Below are 14,352 nucleotides of genomic sequence, written 5' to 3' on the forward strand. Positions count from 1 at the left end.
CTTTACCACATTGCACAAAACTAACTCCCTAAATCAGTTTGTAATAGGCTGGAGTCAGAGCACTTTGGAGCACTGTCTAATCTAGACTGCAAAGGGCTGTTGAGTAGGCCATTTCATGACAACGTGTGGTTTAAAATGGTAAGTATTCATTTTTGTCTCCTCACTTCCTTCTAATTTGTGATCCCACATGAATTTCGACAGAGTCAAGAGCTACTCTTCCTGTACACATTTGCCTGCACTGCAGCCATCACTACATCCTGGACATTGAAATGGCAGGACAAAGGACAGCAGCAATACACACAAAAGCGATTCTAAAATTAAACTCAATTCATCACAAAAAAACAAATAATAAACCGTTCCTATCAGCAAGTCCGTGAGACAGTCCACTGATTTCCTGGAATTCCACTAATTCCATCTGCAGAATAGATCTGAAATTCTGTTTATGCCTCATCTTCCACACAAGTCCTGTTCAGAGAATGTTGGTTTCCATGCGCATCCTCTGGAAGTTAACCCACTTCTCCAAGGGCAAGAATAATGATATTTGATTCTGTAGGTTACTTAATTTTTGTGTTATTCTTGAGTACTGTAATTCACTTCCCATCAACCTTTCAGGTTAGATATCTTAATCTGGATGACTCACAGCTCAGCTGCTGTATTACTACCTAGAGCTAGCTTATTAGCATTTCAGTGATGCCTGCCAAAACAACCAAGGCTCAAGAAGCTATACTTAAGTTAAGTTGTTTGGAAAAGGTGCAAGGAAAACAAAAATAGACTCACATTTGAGTTCCCATAAACAGAGCGAACAAACTTAGAATGAGGCCTGTTTAAACCTTCTAGTAGCGAATGACTTCATCTCTAGGAAAAACCGATGGTGATTATTTCGGAGATAAAACATCACCTCGTGTAGTTCTATTTCACTTGTATTTTAATAAGTAAAGCCAACCTGAAGGTCAGAAAAGCAAAACAGCCAGCCACTGGCTCTCACATCTATCTCAGTTTGAAATGGCGATCCTGCCATTTCTGAGATTAGGAATCTCACAATGAGACTGTGTGTGAGAGCTGCCCCCTCCTGTCTTATATTCCTCTCTAGTGCTGGAATTAAAAACAAGCACCACTACCTCCCAATTTCTACGGCAAACTAGTGTGGCTACTGGGATTAAAGGTGTGTGTCACCACTGCCTGGTCTGTAAGGCTGACCAGTGGGGGTGGTTTACTCTCAGAACTTCAGGCAAGCTTTATTTATTAAAATACAAATGAACTATCACAGAAACCTGGTGTGGGTAAATCTAGGAATTAAAGAACAAAATAGACAAATAGTCACTTAAAATGTCATTGCACAGTGAGAAGACAGGCAGTAATGTCTGGATATCTTCACTTATTTAGCTTCATACTTCAGGGCAGCTTAGACAGGAATATTTAACGTTGGTTTTTTTTTTTTTTTCAAGTAAGTGACTAAATTTGTTGTTGCTATCCCGTGCCTTATTTTTAAATTGAGCGTAGCCGATTTCCATGGAAAGATTTGGCTGAGAACCTAAAGAATTTTGTTTAACTCATTTTCACTGGGCAAAATCCAGTATTTAGTCAAGAAGCATTAGATAGTAATCACACAGGAGTGGAAACATTAGACATTTCTTTACCTTCCATAATGGTAGGTTATTAAGGTATTTTAAGAAATGAACTCGTGTAATAATCTTTTTTATTGTAAAGCCAATAAAATTTTTATTTAAATTATTTATTTGAAGGGTTCATTTGCTATTCTATCCAGGTCACGGGGGTTCAAGATTTCTGAAAATAGCCCTTTCTCGGAGAAAGATGTTTACTACAATGGTGCTATCAGCCGTTTGTTCTCCTGTCTCTCCTTGAGTTATAGAAACACAGTTATGACATCTTTAAAGTTCTCTGCCAGAGGATTTCTGGAAATTTCTTCAAACAATTTATTTTGGGAACCACTTTATGATAGGCCTTTCACCTGATGACACCCCATGTCTCTGTAGAGTCCTCCTCATGTCCAACCATAACGCATTCAGAATCCTAACCTGTATGTGGGAAGTGCCAGTGCTCCACTGGAACATACACTGACAGGTATGTTTAGTTCCAACCTCATATTCAAGACAAGCTTCATTATCAACACCATCATCTTTTGGGCTGCCTTGTGCTTTGTTCTTGTTTATCTCAAAACTCACACTGAACGATGAGTTCTGGGTTGCAAAAGAGGATTTATTTGTGTGCCTCTCTAGTCTGTCTTTATCCCCTAGTGGAACAAACACACCCACGAATTCTTGTGAAGCTACCAAAGTCATCATTTGCATATGTTTTCCAAGAAGCTCATAAACTGCCACTGGGGGAGCATGGTAGAGGCCTGGCGTGGCTGTGTTCTGCTGGTGTTGTAGGTAACTTTGTGAAATGAAAAGAAAGTGTTCTCTCCCCAAACCTTTTTCCAAGTTGACCTCTCCAGCTACAATAGTTTTCATGGCTTAACAGTTTCTGGTTAAATTTTTGAAAACAATAAGCAGATAATTACTCATTTATTGAACTCAACCTTTTTAGAAAATTAAAGCTTTCTTTAGAAAAAAAAAATTTTAGCTTATTTTTAGAAAATAAAGTTGTTTATACTGCAGTTAGCAATAGTAATTTGTGACAATCTAAGGCAAATCCATTCAGAGGAAATATTAAACCAAATCACTTCCCTAAATCATTGTTGCTTTCCTCCTTCCTTGTCTTGTAACTGCTTCTCATCTTTGACTTTGAAACCCATCAGTTTAAACTTGGTTCTTATTCCAGTGAGCTAATCCCCTTTCATAAATCATGCTCAAGCGCCGAGGTAATTTGCACATCGTTTAAAGAGTATTTGCTTTGAAATCTTCACCTCAAGCCCTTTTGTATATCCTTTCTCTCTAAAGATTTGTAGTATTTGTTTTGTTCTCTGAGGTATAAAAGACCTGGATAAACTTTATTCCTGTTGTTTCAAGATTAGTTAACTAAAATGCATATTAATTCAGCAGGGATGGGAATAAATCTCAGTAAAGATGATCACGCATGAGCCCCTGGGAATAGCAAAGTACAAAACCGTCAGTCTTCAAATCTCCTTGGACTTCCTCAAAGGAGTACTGGGGGATTTAAATTTCTAGAATATGTCTACAAATGTAATTTCTTTGTTGTGAAGAACAGGAGCTCTACCGATTATTTCTCCCTAGAAAATTGATTCTAATTTATATTTGAACAAAAATTAAGCTGTCTACAAAGTAGTTCTTCAAGAAGACAGAGAGAAAGTATGACGGGAAAGATAATTCCATACTAAACATTATATACCTGATATGCTACTGATCTTATTTGTTTATTTATTGCTTGTTTGTTGGTTTATTTATTTTCTTTTTTCAAATCCAAAAATGAAGCTCAGCAGCAGGGCACCCATTTCTTTTCCTCTACCATCAGGTGAAATTAGACAAGATTTTACAAAATCAAATGTAGACACATGTAGGTACAGTTCAATGTTATTTTCACATTTATAAACTCATATGTTACCATTTTATCAAATAATACTGATTTCTATGGCACCAGTACTGTGAGAATATTAAGATTTTCCCCTTATTCTTTCTTCAACTGAAAACTTCTAGCACTTATGTGCTTATCTGGAAATGACCAAGTTGCGTAGAATGTAATAAATCACTCTTATGGAGTCACAGCCACCGACAGTCTTGTTCCACTTCCTTTCTTTACAAGTGCAGGAATAGATGGTTCCCCAATCCTCAGGGTGCCAAACTTTGCACCATTAGGAAAATCTGCAAGTAGCTTGATTTATCTTCCTCACTCAGTTAGCTAAGACCCAACTAAGTAAAACTCAGCAGGAATGAACTCGACTTGTTAAACTTTTTTAAATTGGAAGATGCAACAATTACAACTTTCCTTCTTCGCTCCTTGAGTTTCCATTGGAAGTGAAGCCCCCAGTGAAAAATATTTAGATGAGATCCCGAATTATAGGCGCATGGCTGATGATGCTGACTCTTGAGTTTTCATTATACGCAGAGGGTTGTCTGCTGTTTGCAATTAATCCGGGCACAATCCTCTTGGTACTTTGGGAGGAATGTGGAAGGCAGAGCCATTTTATAAGTTGTAAACTCCTAAATTACCCTAAATTAGAGACACTATTAATCGGACACTTAAAGATAGGATCTGCCTATTGTGTAGGCTCATCTTCCCCTGATGGAGAAATCAATTAAATATTTAGGATGTAGAATACCTTCCAGGTTGGATAATGCATTTCATTTGAATTATGGTCCTCCTATCCAAAACATTCAAGGGGATCTTAACGGATGGAAGCACATTACTGTCTCTTGGAGTGGGCACATTAACACTTTAAAAATGAATGTGCTTCCCACGATTTCCTATTTGTTCCACCAGCTGCCTGTTGATGTGCCAAATAAACAGTTTAAAGATAAGTATGTAAAAGATGCATGTGTAACGTGCTGTGTGATGAGGTGCACCCTTATAGGAATAGTCTACAATGATGTCCCTGTCAGATTTGCTTTTCTCAGTGCCTCAGCAACTCTAAATGAGAGAGGTCATTTGATCATGGGCCAGATGGAGAGAAATACACAAGTGAGATAATTTAAACTCTCACAATGTTTTTATTTATAATTACTCTTATAATTCTAATTGTTTATCATGTCTTCTAATAATTTATTGCAGTAAATAAGTAATAAATGTAATAAGTGATTGCTGTCAGAAAATTCTGGGACAATAAGATAGAAGCTGCGACAAGCTTAAGCATTTTCATTGAATAACTGGTGACATGAATAGAATCTTGATTCTCTTTCATGGGTTACTACTATGTCTCATTGTGAACAGTACTGTAAGAACAAAATGATCATGTCCTCCACAGCAAAGAAACGCTGTATAGAAATAGTTTGAAATGCTTACTAGCTCTAGGTGATAAACCAAGTATAAAAGAGCCCTCTCTTTTAATCCTCTCAAGTATTATATGAGGTATGATTACTACCTCCCTTTTATTTATTAGGTATCACCAACACACTGAAGCGTCATTAGTGCACACAAAGTTACACCAAGGAATCAAGAATGATTTTGAAACCAAGCCATTCAACTTCACATCCTAGGGCTACCACCTTGTTCCATGGTACTCCTGACAAGTGGGTGAGGCTGAAGTGCACAGTTTACCGCACATCCCAGCTTTAACTAACTCTCAATCTCACTTAGACTCTCTTTTGTAGTTTTCTAAAACTACAAAATAATAGTGCCTACCTCACAGAGTTTTTAGAAGCACAAATTAGCTTACATAATTTATAGGAGGGTGTGATGTAATAAATGTTATTAATAGCATTAACAAGTATTACAAGTATGATACATTCTCCTATATTATTTTGAAAAATATTCATAATTCAGTTAAGAAAATGCTACCATAATGATAAATGATTAAAATCTCCACAAATTACCATACTTTCAAAAATGACTTTGGGATTTTGGAGGCAAAGTTTATTGAGTGCCTTACTAAAGGCTAAACTTCTTGATATATGTTATATATATACCTGCATTCATTTTCCATCTACAAAGTCTTGATTCCCAACTCATGACATATTTTACATAAATAAATCATGTTAGTATACTAAGTTAAAACAAATTTAGCCAATCAGAAAGAAAGACAGTGAAGACAGGGATCATATTCTTTGTTCTAGGGCAAAGCTCTTCAAGACAAATCTGATAGAATAGATTCTTCTTTGCAGGAGCCATGTTTCATGAGAGAGCAGAAAACCTGGCTTACTAGCATAATTATGTAACTTGGATTACCATATTTTGGGTATGAGGCTTCAGAAATAAAATATAGAGTAACACAGTTCAATGAAACTGCGGGAATTTAACCAAAAGGGAATTGTTTATTAGCATTTTGATGAGAGGTAAATAAGGAAAGGGAAGCAAATTGATCTTTTCAAAGTAAGGTGGAAAGAATGCTCAGTAGGCTTCCTATGTAATCACTGTCATTGGAAGCTCAAGGACTCTTATTTGCTAGTAATTGATACCTACTCTTCAGTCTGAAGTGTAGAAGACAACTGGTGCTTTTAGTGATTGTCAAGAAGGGAGCTAGTCTTTGGTTTTTCACAGCTGAGCTAAGTGCATAGTAAATCAGGGTAGAATCACACACAGATGCCATTACTTTGTAATATTTGGAAAGCTATGCAGATAATAACATATGAATCCAATATTTAAATCAACCATCAATGTGAATTACTTGACAAGGAGGGGTCTCTGACTAGCATTTTGCTAGTGTCTACTTAGTGTTGCTGTGGACACGTTTTGAAGGCTAATTACTTGGTATTGGATAACCGATTAAGGGGGTCATCTTTGGAGAAGACTGATACTCCCTCTCTCCGTAGTCATTAATTGCCACTCTTCATATAGGTATAGACCCATGCGATTTCTCTTACTCACATTGGCATGTCTACTACTGCTGTCATTGTTTAGCAACCTTATTGTTGAGATTTTTCTTGGTACAGCTTCCCTGTGCTATACAGAGGACACAATCTTGCAGAGTTCCTGGGTCTCTGATTCTTAAAATTATTCACCTTCCTCTTCCATGACGTTTGGTGCACCCTGAGCCTTCAAGGCACTGTCGTATGTAGGTACATAAATTTGATATTGGTACCCCACGGTCAGTTGGTCTCAGCATTGTTACTGAAGACCCTATGCACTCCAGATACAATCTGGGTCTGCCTTTCACAAGTCACCTTCCTGAGAACTAGCTTGCATGATGGAAGATGTGAAAGCTGTCGAAGGAGAGAAGCAATCAATAGTCCACCGCAGCAATGACACCTATAAGCCACAACAATGACCAGCATGGCAAGACGATCCCCAAAAGTGCAATAGTGGCACCCGTATCCTGGTGATAAGCAACAGCTGTCTCCCTAGACTTTGGGTGCACTCAACAGGATGAAATTCTTTATTATTATTATTGTTGTTGTTGTTGTTATGTTTATGTTTATTGAGCTCTACATTTTTCTGTGCTCCCCTCCCTACCTCTCCCCAGGATAGAATTCTTGACTGCAGTAGAAGCCTAGATAACTACAGTGCTAGTTAGGATAGGATCTAGAGACAACCCCACTCCCACCACCTCCCCCAAAGCAATATAACCTCAAATTGTGTTTTAAATACATATTATCATACTGTAGATAAGTGCGGCTCTCACCCCTCATAAAGAAGAGTCTTTTTGTGGGGGACAGAGACCATTACAGAAAACCACAAACTGGTTAGTCTGCATATTTTTAAAAAAAAATGGCAGAAATATAGCCAATACAGTTGCAATAATATTTAAGATTATCACAAGTTAAATATTTTTGAATTTTTCCATTGTCTTAACACATTAAAATAAGTTTGGAAACAATATGATACAAAAAGCAAAGTGATATGGCAAAATACACTTCCATAAAGTAAAAGAATTTTCTTCCTACATGGAAAACAATTTTGATCAAGTTTTATATATTACCAATGCTAAATAAAATGTAAACAGCATATGTACTGTGAATATTTTGAAATACACAGAATATATCTTCATTCTATTACTCAAACACTATATCAAATTCATTCTTATTTGGAGAAGAGGGAATTCATACAGCTAGTTTTAGGATCTGGAATAAAAAGTTTACCTTGTAATGCACACTGATTTTAGGCGCTCTACATTTATTTCTTTTTTTTTGCCTTTCAGTTTTGCTCACTATTATGTATAATTAATCATATAGTTGTATGATTTTATATGTGTGTTTTGAAAAATAAAGAGAGATGATATATATATATGCACATGTATATATATAGCACATTAAAATAAAGTTTCAAGGCCATATTGGCAGATGGAAAAGGCACAAATGTCAAGAAAAGTTGATTATGAAATAAATATATAATAACAAAATTAAGCTTTACCATTTATTGATTTAACAGATGGTAAGGGAAAAAAGTAAAAACAAAAAAATTAAAATGTAATTTGAGTTTTGAAATTAGTGAGATAATTTTATGTACTTGATTAGAAGTTTGCTAGCTACTTCTATTTTTAGAATACTCTCACCTTTCAGTTCACAGATAATTAAAATTCTCATTTAATAAATCTTATTCTGAAATTTGAATATGAATAAATACTTTTATCCAAATATAAAAACATAAAAATTTGTTTTTCAATGTATTTTGCATTGTTAATAAACTTGCATTATTAACATTTATATCCTTAACATGAAAATCTGTATTTTATTAAATATTAAATATCTCACAAAATGCAAAATAAGGAATTATCAGCTATATTAAAATAAAAATATTTTTAAACCCAGATGCAAAAGCTGAATAGAATGTAATAAAGCTGAAAAATTACAAAAAGTTAAATAAAATTCTCCAGGTAACTTACCCATTAAAATAACATTCCTTTCCATTATTTTTGTTTTATTGGAAACTAATGAAATGCATATGCAACTAAAGAAATATTTAGAGGCACATGCATAGCATGTTAAATTTTAATATGAAAAAAGTAGACTGATGCTGCCCTTAAATCAAATATATAGTTTAAAAATTTAAGTTAAAATAGCTTTATTTTTCGGTATGATGGGTGTGTTGTCGGCACGCGTGTCTGCGCACCACATCCTGGCCTGGTATCCATGGTGGCCAGAAGAGAACCTCAGTGCCCTGCAACTGCAGCTCCAGGCAGCTGAAGGCCGCCATGTGGGTGCCGCACCCCCTGGAAGAGCAGTAGCTGGTCTTCTGTGCTGAGTCGTCTCTCCAGCCCGGCCAAAGGTATTTTTAAAAGGCTAAATACTTAAACTTTGAAGTGAGAATGATAAAATTAAGAGGAATCGTTCAAGTAAAAATATGTTACTGAATTGAGAAATATTTCTTTGGAAAATAAATAATCTTATTAAGAATGAATCTACATATATGTGACAGTTGTGTAGCTTAATCTTCTTGTGGGATTTCTAACAGTGGTAGCAGGGACTGTCCATGACTCTCTTACTAGCTCTTGGAACCCTATTCTTCATACTGGATCGCCTTTACCAGCCTTAATACATGGCAAGGTGCTTAGTCTTACTGCAGCTTGATATACCAAGTTTTGTTGATATCCATGGGAGACCTGCTCTTTCCTAGAAATGGAGAAGTGAATTGGGGGGTGAGAATAGAAGGAAGTTAGGGGAGGGGCTTGGAGGAGAGGAGGGAGGGAAAACTGTTACCAGAATGTAAAATAAAAAAAATAATAATTTTAAAAAAGAATTAAATTAAAACAACTCTGAGAAAAAGAAACCTAAGTTAAAAGAGCATAAAACAAACCAGGTACAGATGAGATCAAAGTTCAAGCAAACTACATAAAAGTTTTCTTCTTTTCTGATAGCTTGGAAAATCACCAAAACAACATAGAAAAGTTAGAATATCTGAATATGTGCCAAAATCTGCCACAAAAATCACAAGAACAAAAATGTATTAGTGAGTGATGTCAGTGTTCTAAAGAACAGCCCATTTTTATACCATCTCAAAGCAGGCAACTAACATGAGAAAAATGTTCAAGTGTTTGAAGACATAAAACACACAGCAACAGAGAATGCTGGCCTCTACTGCAATGCCGTGTTGGCATGAACAGCTCAGTGTGGGCAGAAGAGTCCAGTGCTTCCCACGTGTGACCAGAGTTTCAACCCTGCAGTGCAAGCTCATCTAGGAGGGTTCTACAGATCAGTTCACTGACCGTTGGAGCACTACAGACTATGTATCTAGGGAGTCACATGGACTGGACAGACCCCTGTGGAAAGGCTAGCGACTGTAAGCCATGGAAAAGAAGTCTGAACACTTTTCATGCTTCGGCAGTTGAAAATGCATCCCTCCAATCCAGAGGTTTAATTCTGGGTTTTGTCAATTGAGGTCCCCAAGATAGGTATTAGTCGGATGAACAGGGTCAGAGAGGGAACATGTGATCCTTTCTCCTTAATGACTTCATCTGCTTTCCTTGGGCTTTGAAGTCATGATGCAGTTCCTTTACCATCTCACAGCAACCAAGGCTGCTAAAAAGGAGCCATTTTTAGACTAGTGCTTGTAATGCACTATGTGGGAACAGTCTGAGATAAGTGATGAATAGTAAAAATGGAGCCACCTGACGTCTTAGGGGTTTACTGGTTAGGTTAACCACCATTCTATCTATCTATCTATCTATCTATCTATCTATCTATCTATCTCTCTACCATCTATCTATCTCTCTATCTATCTCTCAGCTATCCATCCATCCATCCATCGATCCATCCATCCATCCATCCATCCATCCATCTATCCCATCCATCCATTCTGCTATTTTTCACTTAGGACATCCCATAGGGTGGGAAGGATAAGGATCATCATATCCCTAAACTTAAGATCTCTCAGGGAGTAGAGATATGTATGATTTCTTGTTGGTCAAAATGTCATAAAAATTAACATAAAATCTAGATTATTTCAAAACACTCCCTTTAGGGGTGTTCTTCTTTACAGTATTTTAATCACATAAGTACTAACATTAAGGCTCACCATTTGGATGGACTAAGCCACAAGAGCATGTAGTATGTAAAGTTGTTTGTAGTAAAGTGTGTCACTGGAATTGTCAGATCAGCTAATTCTTCAAGGAAAATCTGTGCCGTTTGCTTTTCAACTAAGTTTTGTTGGGGTTATGTGATTGAAGTTTATCTCTATGAAAAATTTAGCTTATGTATTTTAATCCTTGGGAGGGGCTGGCTACCAAAGGTAAAGACATCACCTATTCCCAGTGTGTTTTGCTGTTCTGTATGCCTGGCTGTAAGGAAAATAAACCATAGGAGTCTCTTCCTCCAAAACTTCCTTTCATGCAAGGAGTGTTGGTCCTGGAGTCCAAGTCACACACACTGAGGATGGAAAGGGAAAGGAGGTTACATATAAACAACTTCCTACTCTATTATTTAAAAAAGGGGAAAAATGAGACAAAATTAGCAGCAATAATAACTAGGATCTGTAGAAAAGTCTTGGTAAGAGATTAGGAAAATGGGATGAGCGGATGAACAGAGGATGTCAGAGATGGTGCGCTGGCTAAAGTCATTTACGAAGAAGGAGCCTCATCTGAGAAAGTCCCACCAGTTTTGTTCTGTAGGCAAGCATACGAAGTATTTTCTTGATTGGTGATTGAAGTGGGAGGGCCCGGTTCACTGTGGGCAGTGCTCACCTTGGGTAACTGGTCCTAAACTGTACGAGAAAGGCAAACTGAGCACACGATGAGGAGCAAGCAAGTAGTGTTCTTCAATGTTGGCTTCTGCTCCAGTTCCTGTCTCGAAGTTCCTGTCTTGAGTCCCTCAGTGGTGGAGTGTGTCCTGAGAGTTAGAAGATGAAGTAAGCCCTTTTCCCCCAGTGGTTTCTGGGTCATTACATTTTATCACAGCAATATAAAGCCTAACTGATGTAGATGGATGGAGAGATGGGTTGACAGATCGATAACATCAACAGGGATTGATTTACACAGCTGTTCAGGCTCACTGGACACATCTGGAGATCACAGGATAGGTAGTCAGAAAGGGAAGATAGACAGCAAGCAAGAACTCCATAGACATCAATGGTTGAAGGTCAGTAACTGTCAGAAATGGCTGGAAGAATCTCAAAACTCACAGAACTTCTGCGTCCTCCGAGAGCTCATCTGGCTGACCATAAAATAATCTCTGCTGATTAATTTAAAGTCAGCCGATTAGAGACTTTCATTGCCTCTCGCAATCCCTTCACAGCGTCCCCAACATTAGCGCGTGATAGAGTGACTCGGGTCTGTAGTTTTGCCTACCTAGGATCACACATTAAAAAGCCATCAGAGCGCAGCCATGTGCCAGTGTCAGACAGCTGTCGGGTGGCTGAGCTGAAGCTGAGATCAGTATTCGACAGCAAACCTATCAGACATGCATAGGCTTCATTCTCCTTGTCTTGAAGACATCTCCAACAGCGATTTTTTTAACCATTTCTCACCCACTTAACAATAATTAAAAAGTGGCCTACACGTGATGCAATGTCTGCAAATTTGATTGAACTTTAATGGAGACTGTGCATGTAGTTTTGACTTGGGGAGCCTTTTGATAGAGGAGATAAGAATGACTCGATTTTCCAGAGGTTTGGGAAAGTGGACATTTTCCTAGAAAAGCCAGGTCTACTCATGCCAGAATAGACTAACCTACCTAATTCATTAAAGTCGATATTGAAGAGAAGCAAGGTCCATGATGATTTATTTATTCAATATTATTTATTTGAGTAGTAATTTGGGAGATATGGTTTAATCAAAGCAAAGAATAGAGTGCAATACAACAATATGGTGGAATGTGGAATCTAAACATGAGCCAGAACAAAGGGCATTAAGGATTGATGGCATTCAATATCATAACCTAAAAGAAAATTTTATGAGCATGGCAAATAGTACCTCGAAAAGCACACATAAATAAATAAACCAACTCAGTATATTGATGTCATCTTGGAAAAAGTATGCTTACTCTTGCCAGACAAGTTATTTATATTTCTCAGTATAAACGACAAATTTCTATGACAATTTCTAGTCAAGACAACTTCTGTTCCAGTGGAAATGATGTCACCAAGCCTAGTTCTGCCTCTTTACTTGCTGATAGTCAAAACATCTCAAAACGTTTGTGTTGCAGATGATGGCATATCCAGAGATTGCTATTATAGGCTACACTTCATAATGTGCCTTCTTTTCTCCTCACAGAGTCAGGGTACCAAAGTCTATAGCAATTCTTTAGATTCCTATAACCACTCCAAACATTTTATTAGAAAAATCGCTTTACATTATGATAACCTTTGTAAAATAAAATATTTATAATAGCAGGCTTTTATTTTACACTTTAAAAAATATCTTATTAATATTGTTCCTTTAGGTATATAAATTGTTTGATCCCTAATTTGAAACTGAGTGCCTTCTGCCTCCCGCTCCTTGATGCCCCTGCCTGCTACCCATTGCTATTTGTTTCTTCTCTGTTTTCTTCCTAATCAGCTGCCTTTTGCTGTTTTGTTGTTGCTGCTGATGCTGATGTTGTTGTCGCCATCTTTGTAAGTTTCCCAAACAGGTTTTAAAATACACTTTACGGAAAACTAAACAAAATATCCAAGCTGAAAGGAGCAAGGAGAAAGGGGTGAGAAGAATGAGAGAAAGAAGGCGAGTGTTGTTCTCTTTTACATTGCTGTCTGGAGCTGGTCCTCCTTCCTGAGGTGAACTAAACTCTGTCACTTTTACTAAGACAATCGAATCATACCAAAATGAAAATTTGGGCAATACGATAAATTTGGGTAACAATTCCTGGGCTCTTGACTTTTAAGTGATTCACATATAAACCAGTGACCACAAAGTCCACGTAAGCAGCATATGTGTGATTTCTCAACATGATTTCTGCAGTGTTTTCATTCCCTGTTTGTACTTATTCTAGCAGAAAGGTAATGCATTATGTTTTACCAGCTTAAAAATCAAAAAGCCAATTTGCTACATATTTCAGAATATCACAAAATTCCAACTCTCCCTCCTTTCTTCCTTTCTCTCTCTCTCTCTCTCTCTCTCTCTCTATCTCTCTCTCTCTCTCTCTCTCACACACACACACACACACACACACACACACACACTTGTATGGGTGTCTGTGTGTGTATGTGTTTACATTTGTGTCATGGCGCATATGCGAAGGTCAGAGAACAACTTATAGACAATTGGTTCTCTCCTTCGACCATGTGGATTCTGGGAATGAAATTCAGGTCCTTAGCTAGGTGGCAACCACTACCTATACCCACTGTGCCACCTTGCTAGTCCGTAAATTCTATTCTAAAAATAGAATTCTCTTTTAAATGCTAATCAAGGGACACAGTTAAAAATGTTTTGCTTTTAATTTTGCCTCTTGTCCTGTGGCAATCCATAAAGATGAACAAAAGACCACCCTTTTTTACATTAATGTAATGTGATATTCATAATTAGCTTTACTAAACCACCTACCTGTGTGGAGGTCTGTAAGCTCAAATCCCATCATTCATACAGTTTTCATCCACAAAGAAGATGGAAAGTCTAGCCCCTTTCTATGGCTGAGAACTTCAGGTCTGTCTTAAAAACCTCCCAGATTCCACAGGGTTTGTGAGTCAATAAAACAGGTCCTTAAAGAGTGATGATTTAATGTGGAAACCAAGATATTAAGTCCTTTCATTCCAAATGTTTTGCCTTTGTCTGACTAGTGGGAGAGTGTGGGTACGAGTGAGGCTAGGATTCAACTGGTCTTCACACACGAGGAAGGTAGCGTAGAACAGAAATCTTATTTTGATTGGCTATTGTGCTTTCAGCCTGTTACAGTTCCCTTCTTCCATATAGGAGGGTGA

At 37.3% G+C, this 14,352-nt stretch overlaps 1 protein-coding gene and 1 non-coding gene across 5 annotated transcripts in view; one reads left to right on the top strand and one right to left on the bottom strand.

The window, feature by feature from the left end:
- Positions 1-14,352, top strand: part of Arhgap15 (Rho GTPase activating protein 15) — a 597,306-nt gene that overhangs the window by 314,035 nt on the left and 268,919 nt on the right. The window lies entirely within an intron of this gene.
- LOC125395144 (small nucleolar RNA SNORA40) lies at positions 2,157-2,276 on the bottom strand. The gene has a single exon (XR_007230470.2). It is a non-coding gene; the product is annotated as a small nucleolar RNA SNORA40 (small nucleolar RNA).

Source organism: Myodes glareolus, chromosome 21 (genome assembly GCF_982192425.1).
Source record: "Myodes glareolus chromosome 21, mMyoGla1.1, whole genome shotgun sequence".
NCBI classification, from domain to species: domain Eukaryota; kingdom Metazoa; phylum Chordata; class Mammalia; order Rodentia; family Cricetidae; genus Myodes; species Myodes glareolus.